This window comes from Bombina bombina, chromosome 2 (assembly GCF_027579735.1).
Source record: "Bombina bombina isolate aBomBom1 chromosome 2, aBomBom1.pri, whole genome shotgun sequence".
Classification (NCBI taxonomy): domain Eukaryota; kingdom Metazoa; phylum Chordata; class Amphibia; order Anura; family Bombinatoridae; genus Bombina; species Bombina bombina.
The window spans coordinates 209,069,440-209,081,521 of record NC_069500.1 but is presented as its reverse complement, the minus strand read 5'-3'; the positions used below and the strand labels follow the sequence as shown (position 1 = coordinate 209,081,521).

The 12,082-nt window shown below is 38.4% G+C and overlaps 1 protein-coding gene across 2 annotated transcripts in view; it reads left to right on the top strand.

Annotated features, from left to right (window-relative positions):
* Positions 1-12,082, top strand: part of SSBP2 (single stranded DNA binding protein 2) — a 557,604-nt gene that overhangs the window by 349,725 nt on the left and 195,797 nt on the right. The window lies entirely within an intron of this gene.

The following is a 12,082-nucleotide window of genomic DNA, read 5'->3' as shown; positions in this document are numbered from 1 at the left end:
GATTGAACGCTTAGTCTTAGCCAAGAGAGGGTTTTCTGAGTGTTATCGAAACTCTGGTTCAAGCTCGTAAGCCAGTTACTAGTCGTATCTACCATAAAGTGTGGAAGACTTATTTGTACTTTTGTGAAGAGCGTGGCTTTACCTGGCACAAGGTTAAGGCCCTGTCAGTGTTACTGCACAAAAGATTGGCTGTGCTTCCGGATGTGCAGTCCTTTGTTAAGGCTCTGACTAGGATCTGACCTGTGTTTAGATCTAGGGCTCCGCTTTGGAGCCTCAATCTTGTTCTTATTGTTTTGCAGCAGGCTCCGTTTAAGCCTATGCATACTGTTGACATTAAATTGTTATCGTGGAAGGTTCTTTTTCTGTTGGCTATTGTTTCTGCTTGCAGAGTTTCTGAGATTTCTGCTTTGCAGTGTGACCCCCTCCATCTGGTTTTTCATGCTAAGGCAGTTTTAAATTTAAAAAGTTTTGCAGGCTTTGGTGTCCTCAGAATAAGGTACGCCTCTTTTTTTTCTGTTCCCTCCTATTATTCATTCAGTGTCCTCTGGAGGTTGGGTATAATTTCGCCAACAGTAAGGAATGAAGTCGTGGACTCTCCCTGCCTTATGGAAGGAAAACATAATTTATGCTTACCAGATGAATTCCTTTCCTTCCTGGCAGGGAGAGTTCACGACCCCGCCCGTAATTTATGTTTTTGATGGGCAGCTCCCTTTTTATATTCTGGCACCTTTTTTATACCCTGATGTTTCTCCTACTTTTCCTTGTTCCCTCGGCAGAATGACTAGGGGATAGGGGAAGTGGGATGGATATTTATGCCATTGGTTGGGGTGTCTTTGCCTCTTCCTGGTGGCCAGGTGTTGTATTTCCCAACAGTAATGAATAAAGTCGTGGAATCTCCCTGCAAAGACGGAAAGGAATTTATCTGTTAAGCATAAATTGCTTCTTTCATGTAAATGGCAAAAGTCAATGAGCTAGTGATGTATGGGATATAAGTCTCTAGCTCATGGACGCTTGCCATTATGAAAGAAATGAATTTATCAGGTAAGTTCTTACATAAATTATGTTTTTTTGCATAAATGATAACACCACTGGTGATTAGTTGTTTTATGTGACTGTCACTCCTAATTTGCTCATTGGCTATGTTTTTATGTTCACCTTTGTTGGAGTTGAACACTGTAAACTAAGGCAATAATGTAAAGATTAGATGCTGCAACCGATTAAGACATGTACATTTTTACATTAACCTCTTAAGGACATATGACGGAATTTTTCCGTCCTAAAACAATTGAGCAAACTGAAAGCTGTGTCCTTAAAGGGTTAAAATGTCCCTATAGTTTTTGTTTGAAAACAGAGAGGAAGAACTATTAATTCTAGTTGACCACAAATCATATTTCACACTTTCAATGACTTAAAAGGACACTGAACCCAATTTTTTTCTTTTATGATTCAGAGCACAAAATTTTAAGCAACTTTCTAATTTACTCCTATTATCAAATTTTCTTTATTCTCTTGGTATCTTTATTTGAAATGCAAGAATGTAAGTTTAGATGCCGGCCCATTTTTGGTGAACAACCTGGGTTGTCCTTTCTGATTGGTGGATAAATTCATCCACCAATCAAAAAGTGCTGTCCAGAGTCTTGAACCAAGAAAAAAGCTTAGATGCCTTCTTTTTCAAATAAGATAACAAAAGAACAAAGAAATTGATAATAGGAATAAATTAGAAAGTTGCTTAAAATTGCATGCTCTGTCTAAATCACGAAAGAAAAAATTTGGGTTCAGTGTCCCTTTAACATTAAATATAACCACTCTCAGTTACAATAAATAAACCGTTATGATTAAGACAATCCAATACCTCTGTGATTTTCTCCAGTGGTAACAATGATATGATTCTTCTAGTATTGGGTATATACCCTCCTTTATGTAGGCACTGTCTAAACTTTGTGCTGGGAAATTCTATTCCATACCTATAGCATTTGTTTTTGTCCTGGCATAGGAATAAGGGTGACCTTTCTCGAATTTAATTAAAAAAAAAAAATGTAATCGCTGTACTAAATTGTCTCGATCTAGTCTATAACCACTAACATCACTGTCTTCAATTTTTCCTTTTTTTTTTTTTATTTATAAAGATAGAGCTTGAATTGGAATCAAACTCCAATTACTTCCCTTTAAATCTTTTATTGAGTAGTTGATAATTTAAAAAAAAAAAAAAATCCCTTTTATTTTGCCTGTTTTTCTTGTACTTTCAGACATGCTTTTTCTGTTACCTTCAAAATAAACAGCTTTAACCTCTATATGCTGTTAGGACGTTCCATGTCGTCCTAACAGCATTAGTTTTAATGCCATTAGGATGGCATGGAACGTCCTACATTATATGGTGGTCTCCTGCCTCCTCTTTTTGTGCAATGAAAAATCAGACTGGGGGGGTATGCCTAGCAGCGCAGTTAGTCCCCCATTATCAGATCGCATTGACAATTTCATTTTTCCAGTAAGTGTTTGCATTATAACTTTGTTCTGATCTAAGCACTTTGACCCCAGCATAAAGAGGTTAAAGGCCTCTTGTTTTTGCAAAAAAAATAATAATATATATAATAATTGCATTTTCCCTCTAGGGAGATCATGAAGCAAAATTGATAGCTTAGGTTTTCGGCTATTTTATTTGCCGATTATTACAGAATTTTTATTTTTTTTATTGTGCAAAAATATTTTAATTTTATTTAAATGTTTAAACAGCGCTCTTTCTTTGAGTAAGAAGGTACCCAACAACATAGAGCTATTTAGTTTATTTCATTCTATGCACCTACTTTATAAAATCCTCTTATTGGAAATGTTGTTTAGACTTTCCCTCCCCAGTCTTATGGTTGTGCTATTAGAGAGCACATTGTTTACCTCCATTATGACATAAATTATTGATAAATAAAATGTATGGCTGATCGATAATTTATATATCCCTCATCAATCTTGACTGTTCTGGAAAAAGCTGCAGTAAAGTATTGCTACTATTTTTAAATGTTTACAAACCAGGTGTTTCCAAAACCGGTCTCATAAAATCCAAACAAACCAGGATCTGAGCATACAACAACTAAAATGGACATTAAATCTAAGCGCTAGATCCCCATAAAATATTTTATATTTACTATGCTTAATTAAAGTGCACTGTACATGCGTAATCTCTTGCCTGCCTTCGCTGTAATCCCCCCCTTTCCTCACAGTTCCTGTAAATCTGGTGTGCATATATCCTGTCTGTCGAGGATAATGCTAAGGTGAGTCTTAAAATGTCTCTGGTTAGCCACGGCAAAGGATACTGCAAATTTTTTCTCTCTCCCAATGTATGTGTGTGTATTTGTACTTTAGAATGGCACTCACTGTGTTAGTCCCCTTAGTCATGGGCATAATGTGAATCCCTTGATGTCATAAGTTTATATGTTTATAAACCGATCCTTTGATATTGTGTAAGTTAACAAACTGCAATAAACTGAAAGTGTAAAGACCAGTTGTGAGCAGTCAGCTGGCGATGTCGGACGATCATTTCCGTAAACGTCACAGAGGGCGTCGCCAGTGTGATGTAATGGAGAGTTAACTAGAGCTACTTATGACTGCGATGTGTAAAGCGATCAGCTGTCAATGTTGGAGAATAGTTTCAATGAACATCACAAAGGGCGTGATCCCCACGATCCCTGATTGGTCACGCCCTTTGGGATTTTCATTTGAAACAAATACTCTGAGTGTTTGCACCCTTAGTTTTTATTCTTTTATAATAAACAAATATTTAACTTTTTGGAAGCCTGAGCTTTTTTTTTTTATCCGATCTGGAGCTGACACCGGGAACCTGCTTGAATTGTTCCCACACCAGGGACCAGTGAGCTGGGATACTGAGAGATCCCAGTCTGCTCTACTTAGCACAAAAGGGTGCTGCCACACTTGTGAGTATGACTACAATACAAGACATCTACATATTCCTCTGTAATAACAGTATTACACCAGGAGGCACCCTCTGTTTGTGATATCTTTTCACAGATTTTTCAATGTTATGACATAGGTTTTCCTTATCTCCTCTGCTGTGAACAAGTGGGGTCAAACAATGGCTGTATGGATTTTACCAGTGTTAGACTGGTGAAGTATGTAGTCTGAACTTCACATTGTAGTAGGAATTAGAAAGCACACAATTCTACAGCTAACTGGGACAGAATAAATCATAAATATTTTTTTTCTCCTGCTCGTTATATTGAATATTTTGTATCGCCATCACAATCATGTTTAATGTCCGTTGAAGCCAACCACTTTATAAACGAAAACTACAAAAGGTAGCAAGCAGTGTGGTATGGGTACTTTTCTTTCATGTAATTAACAAGAGTCCATGAGCTAGTGACGTATGGGATATACATTCCTACCAGGAGGGGCAAAGTTTCCCAAACCTTAAAATGCCTATAAATACACCCCTCACCACACCCACAAATCAGTTTTACAAACTTTGCCTCCAAGGGAGGTGGTGAAGTAAGTTTGTGCTAGATTCTACGTTGATATGCGCTCCGCAGCAAGTTGGAGCCCGGTTTTCCTCTCAGCGTGCAGTGAATGTCAGAGGGATGTGAGGAGAGTATTGCCTATTGAATGCAGTGATCTCCTTCTACGGGGTCTATTTCATAAGGTTCTCTGTTATCGGTCGTAGAGATTCATCTCTTACCTCCCTTTTCAGATCGACGATATACTCTTATATTTACCATTTCCTCTACTGATTCTCGTTTCAGTACTGGTTTGGCTTTCTACAAACATGTAGATGAGTGTCCTGGGGTAAGTAAGTCTTATTTTCTGTGACACTCTAAGCTATGGTTGGGCACTTTATTTATAAAGTTCTAAATATATGTATTCAAACATTTATTTGCCTTGACTCAGAATGTTCAACTTTCCTTATTTCCAGACAGTCAGTTTCATATTTGGGATTATGCTTTCAATTATCATATTTTGTCTTACCTCAAAAATTTGACTTTTTTCCCTGTGGGCTGTTAGGCTCGCGGGGGCTGAAAATGCTTCATTTTATTGCGTCATTTTTGGCGCGGATTTTTTTGGCGCAAAAATTCATTTCCGTTTCCGGCGTCATACGTGTCGCCGGAAGTTGCGTCATTTTTTGACGTTATTTTGCGCCAAAAATGTCGGCGTTCCGGATGTGGCGTCATTTTTGGCGCCAAAAGCATTTAGGCGCCAAATAATGTGGGCGTCTTATTTGGCGCCAAAAAATATGGGCGTCGCTTTTGTCTCCACATTATTTCAGTCTCATTTTCATTTGCTTCTGGTTGCTAGAAGCTTGATGTTTGGCATTTTTTTCCCATTCCTGAAACTGTCTTATAAGGAATTTGATCTATTTTGCTTTATATGTTGTTTTTTCTCTTACATATTGCAAGATGTCTCACGTTGCATCTGAGCCAGAAGATACTACAGGAAAACCACTGCCTGCTGGATGTACCAAAGCTAAGTGTATCTGCTGTAAACTTTTGGTAGCTATTTCTCCAGCTGTTGTTTGTAATAATTGTCATGACAAACTTGTTAAAGCAGATAATATTTCCTTTAGTGATGTACCATTGCCTGTTGCAGTCCCCTCAACATCTAAGGTGCAGAATGTTCCTGATAACATAAGAGATTTTGTTTCTGAATCCATAAAGAAGGCTTTGTCTGTTATTTCTCCTTCTAGTAAACGTAAAAGTCTTTTAAATCTTCTCTCTCTACAGATGAATTTTTAAATGAACACCATCATTCTGATTCTTTGGACTCTTCTAGTTCAGAGGATTCTGTCTCAGAGATTGATGCTGATAAATCTTCATATTTATTTAAGATGGAATTTATTCGCTCTTTACTTAAAGAAGTACTAATTGCTTTAGAAATAGAGGATTCTAGTCCTCTTGATACTAATTCTATACGTTTGGATAAGGTTTTTAAATCTCCTGCGGTTATTCCAGAAGTCTTTCCTGTTCCTAATGCTATTTCTGCAGTAATTGCTAAGGAATGGGATAAATTGGGTAATTCATTTACTCCTTCTAAACGTTTTAAGCAATTATATCCTGTTCCGCCTGACAGGTTAGAATTTTGGGACAAAATCCCTAAAGTTGATGGGGCTATTTCTACCCTTGCTAAACGTACTACCATTCCTACGTCAGATGGTACCTCGTTTAAGGATCCTTTAGATAGAAAAATTGAATCTTTTCTAAGAAAAGCTTATCTATGTTCAGGTAATCTTCTTAGACCTGCTATATCATTGGCTGATGTTGCTGCAGCTTCAACTTTTTGGTTGGAAACTCTAGCGCAACAAGTAACAAATCGTGATTCTCATGATATTATTATTCTTCTCCAGCATGCTAATAATTTCATCTGTGATGCCATTTTTGATATTATTAGAGTTGATGTTAGATTTATGTCTCTGGCTATCTTAGCCAGAAGAGCTTTATGGCTTAAGACTTGGAATGCTGATATGGCTTCTAAATCAACTCTACTTTCCATTTCTTTCCAGGGAAACAAATTATTTGGTTCTCAGTTGGATTCTATTATTTCAACTGTTACTGGTGGGAAAGGAACTTTTTTACCACAGGATAAAAAGTCTAAAGGTAAAAACAGGGCTAACAATCGTTTTCGTTCCTTTCGTTTCAACAAAGAACAAAAGCCTGATCCTTCGTCCTCAGGAGCAGTTTCAGTTTGGAAACCATCTCCAGTCTGGAATAAATCCAAGCCTGCTAGAAAGGCAAAGCCTGCTTCTAAGTTCACATGAAGGTACGGCCCTCATTCCAGTTCAGCTGGTAGGGGGCAGGTTACGTTTTTTCAAAGAAATTTGGATCAAATCTGTTCACAATCTTTGGATTCAAAACATTGTTTCAGAAGGGTACAGAATTGGTTTCAAGATGAGACCTCCTGCAAAGAGATTTTTTCTTTCCCATGTCCCAGTAAATCCAGTGAAAGCTCAAGCATTTCTGAATTGTGTTTCAGATCTAGAGTTGGCTGGAGTAATTATGTCAGTTCCAGTTCCGGAACAGGGGATGGGGTTTTATTCAAATCTCTTCATTGTACCAAAGAAGGAGAATTCCTTCAGACCAGTTCTGGATCTAAAATTATTGAATCGTTATGTAAGGATACCAACGTTCAAGATGGTAACTGTAAGGACTATATTGCCTTTTGTTCAGCAAGGGAATTATATGTCCACAATAGATTTACAGGATGCATATCTGCATATTCCGATTCATCCAGATCATTATCAGTTCCTGAGATTCTCTTTTCTAGACAAGCATTACCAATTTGTGGCTCTACCGTTTGGCCTTGCTACAGCTCCAAGAATTTTCACAAAGATTCTCGGTGCCCTTCTGTCTGTAATCAGAGAACAGGGTATTGTGGTATTTCCTTATTTGGACGATATCTTGGTACTTGCTCCGTCTTTACATTTAGCAGAGTCTCATACGAATCGACTTGTGTTGTTTCTTCAAGATCATGGTTGGAGGATCAATTTACCAAAAAGTTCTTTGATTCCTCAAACAAGGGTGACCTTTCTGGGTTTCCAGATAGATTCAGTGTCCATGACTCTGTCTTTAACAGACAAGAGACGTCTAAAATTGATTACAGCTTGTCGAAACCTTCAGTCACAATCATTCCCTTCGGTAGCCTTATGCATGGAAATTCTAGGTCTTATGACTGCTGCATCGGACGCGATCCCCTTTGCTCGTTTTCACATGCGACCTCTTCAGCTCTGTATGCTGAACCAATGGTGCAGGGATTACACGAAGATATCTCAATTAATATCTTTAAAACCGATTGTTCGACACTCTCTAACGTGGTGGACAGATCACCATCGTTTAATTCAGGGGGCTTCTTTTGTTCTTCCGACCTGGACTGTAATTTCAACAGATGCAAGTCTCACAGGTTGGGGAGCTGTGTGGGGATCTCTGACGGCACAAGGAGTTTGGGAATCTCAGGAGGTGAGATTACCGATCAATATTTTGGAACTCCGTGCAATTTTCAGAGCTCTTCAGTTTTGGCCTCTTCTGAAGAGAGAATCGTTCATTTGTTTTCAGACAGACAATGTCACAACTGTGGCATACATCAATCATCAAGGAGGGACTCACAGTCCTCTGGCTATGAAAGAAGTATCTCGAATTTTGGTTTGGGCGGAATCCAGCTCCTGTCTAATCTCTGCGGTTCATATCCCAGGTGTAGACAATTGGGAAGCGGATTATCTCAGTCGCCAAACGTTGCATCCGGGCGAATGGTCTCTTCACCCAGAGGTATTTCTTCAGATTGTTCAATTGTGGGGGCTCCCAGAGATAGATCTGATGGCCTCTCATCTAAACAAGAAACTTCCCAGGTATCTGTCCAGATCCCGGGATCCTCAGGCGGAGGCAGTGGATGCATTATCACTTCCTTGGAAGTATCATCCTGCCTATATCTTTCCGCCTCTAGTTCTTCTTCCAAGAGTAATCTCCAAGATTCTGAGGGAATGCTCGTTTGTTCTGCTAATAGCTCCGGCATGGCCTCACAGGTTTTGGTATGCGGATCTTGTCCGGATGGCATCTTGCCAGCCATGGACTCTTCCGTTAAGACCAGACCTTCTGTCACAAGGTCCTTTTTTCCATCCGGATCTGAAATCCTTAAATTTAAAGGTATGGAGATTGAACGCTTGATTCTTGGTCATAGAGGTTTCTCTGACTCCGTGATTAATACTATGTTACAGGCTCGTAAATCTGTATCTCGAGAGATATATTATAGAGTCTGGAAGACTTATATTTCTTGGTGTCTTTCTCATCATTTTTCTTGGCATTCTTTTAGAATACCGAGAATTTTACAATTTCTTCAGGATGGTTTGGATAAGGGTTTGTCCGCAAGTTCTTTGAAAGGACAAATCTCTGCTCTTTCTGTTCTTTTTCACAGAAAGATTGCTATTCTTCCTGATATTCATTGTTTTGTACAAGCTTTGGTTCGTATAAAACCTGTCATTAAGTCAATTTCTCCTCCTTGGAGTTTGAATTTGGTTCTGGGAGCTCTTCAAGCTCCTCCGTTTGAACCTATGCATTCATTGGACATTAAATTACTTTCTTGGAAAGTTTTGTTCCTTTTGGCCATCTCTTCTGCTAGAAGAGTTTCTGAATTATCTGCTCTTTCGTGTGAGTCTCCTTTTCTGATTCTTCATCAGGATAAGGCGGTGTTGCGAACTTCTTTTGAATTTTTACCTAAAGTTGTGAATTCCAACAACATTAGTAGAGAAATTGTGGTTCCTTCATTATGTCCTAATCCTAAGAATTCTAAGGAGAAATCATTGCATTCTTTGGATGTTGTTAGAGCTTTGAAATATTATGTTGAAGCTACGAAATCTTTCCGTAAGACTTCTAGTCTATTTGTTATCTTTTCCGGTTCTAGGAAAGGCCAGAAAGCTTCTGCCATTTCTTTGGCATCTTGGTTGAAATCTTTAATTCATCTTGCCTATGTTGAGTCGGGTAAAACTCCGCCTCAAAGAATTACAGCTCATTCTACTAGGTCAGTATCTACTTCCTGGGCGTTTAGGAATGAAGCTTCGGTTGACCAGATCTGCAAAGCAGCAACTTGGTCTTCTTTGCCTACTTTTACTAAATTCTACCATTTTGATGTATTTTCTTCTTCTGAAGCAGTTTTTGGTAGAAAAGTTCTTCAGGCAGCGGTTTCAGTTTGAATCTTCTGCTTATGTTTTTTGTTAAACTTTATTTTGGGTGTGGATTATTTTCAGCAGGAATTGGCTGTCTTTATTTTATCCCTCCCTCTCTAGTGACTCTTGTGTGGAAAGATCCACATCTTGGGTAGTCATTATCCCATACGTCACTAGCTCATGGACTCTTGTTAATTACATGAAAGAAAACATAATTTATGTAAGAACTTACCTGATAAATTCATTTCTTTCATATTAACAAGAGTCCATGAGGCCCACCCTTTTTTGTGGTGGTTATGATTTTTTTGTATAAAGCACAATTATTCCAATTCCTTATTTTATATGCTTCGCACTTTTTCTTATCACCCCACTTCTTGGCTATTCGTTAAACTGATTTGTGGGTGTGGTGAGGGGTTTATTTATAGGCATTTTAAGGTTTGGGAAACTTTGCCCCTCCTGGTAGGAATGTATATCCCATACGTCACTAGCTCATGGACTCTTGTTAATATGAAAGAAATGAATTTATCAGGTAAGTTCTTACATAAATTATGTTTTTTTGCGCCTCTAGTCAGAAGCATCATGTGTTGGTTGGTTTATTTATTACTATTTTTTTTCTCCTTTTTTTCTTTCTTCCGAATTCCCATGCTCAAAATTTAACTTATTTTAAATTATAAGTTCTGAGTAGCTTTTAAAACCTACATATGTATGTTTGGAAGTTTTTAAAATCTTGTGATATTATCAGTACTGGTTTAGTACAGTGATTCAAATCATATCTTTTGGGAATGCAACAGACAAGGCTATCCTGCTACGTTAGCAGTAGTTATTGATAAGATTGTTCGTTCCTGGTAGAGAGGTCCTCTGTATGTATTTATATTGTGGCCGTGGGGAAAGTCTTTCAAAGGTTGATGGGGGAAACCAGACGTGGACTCCTTGCCCAATGTGCCTAGAGGCAGAGGCGTAACTAGAAACCACAGGGTCCAGGTGCAAGAATCTAAGAAGGCCCCCCACCACCCAAAAAAAAGTGAATTTGATACATATCATTTTTTTTTTTTTACACAGAAAAAAATGTGAATCATATTGCATGTCTGCAAAAGGAGGTACCCTGTGCCCACAGTCTGTGAGATGGTCTGACCCCCTATTACTGTATATTGTGACACTGTTTAACCCACCAGTAATGTATATAGTGAGTCAGTGACTCAGTCTGTAATCTGCCGGTGAGATGGCTGGCCTGACCCTACCCGCCCCAGTACTTTATAAAGTGACCACAGCAGTCTGTGACATAGTCCAGCCCCCCAGTACCTTTATATAGTGGTACTGTATAGTGACACTGTTTACCCCCTCCCCCCATGCTGTAGTAACAAGGTCTGTAATTTGCTGGTTCCACAAACATACACACACACTTACATGCATGCATGCATGCATAAATAGACACACAGTCACATACATACATACACGCATACACACATAAACACAAATGGGTAAAACAGACTAACCCCTGTAGTCAGACACTAGTGAAGCATAATGTCACACTCACATGATATCAGTGCAGGCAGTCGCAGGTCAACGTTTTTTATTAAATAAAAATTATTTATTTTTTTAAGTTGGGGGCCCAGTCGCAATTGTGACCTCTGCACCCCCTGTAGTTTCGCCCCTGCCTAGAGGGATATGGCTGCAACTCACTGACGAGGACATAAAGGAGGTAGAAACGATCACCTGTAGTTACCATTTCTTTTGTTCAGAGGAGAATCGCCTGGTATTTTAGGGCTGGACTGACATTGTTAGGTGGGATCAGACTGATAAACTTCAGGAAAGTTTTCCTTTGTGAAAAGCCCAATTGGGATAAAAGAGGCTACTCCCAGGTTGTAACTGGTCCATAGAACAAGCTACTGAGCTGTTGTTAGTTCCTGGCAAACGGCTTCTCTTTCTGTATATGTTTGATTTAGAGTCCGGCATCTTTGATGAATCATCTGGGCTTAGATACGATGATTACCCCTACTGACCTACTGCTACCCCCTTGAGGAAAGGATTGGTACTGACAAATGTATAGGTATATGTCAAATCCTAACATTTCCAATGGAAGAACATGTAGTTTGTGCACTACTAAATGCTGGTGCTAAAAACACAATGTTGAATTTTCAAATGTTGACTTGCAGATAGATTCCATTAGACTTACAGTGATTTTTATTTTTAAATCGATATTTAATTTACAATCAATATTCAAATGTTATACATAATAATGTAAAAGTCCGATATTTGCAGAGTATTTGTTTTAATGTGTTTGCAAACAAACATTCATAACTTATTTTGAAGTATCAAATGTGCCAGTTTTCTCCTATTCCTAGTTCACCTCATGGTTTTTCTCTCATTAACATTTGTACATGTGATTGTAGCCCTTTACTATACATGTATCACAATGATATCACAATTGAATTAAATCTGATA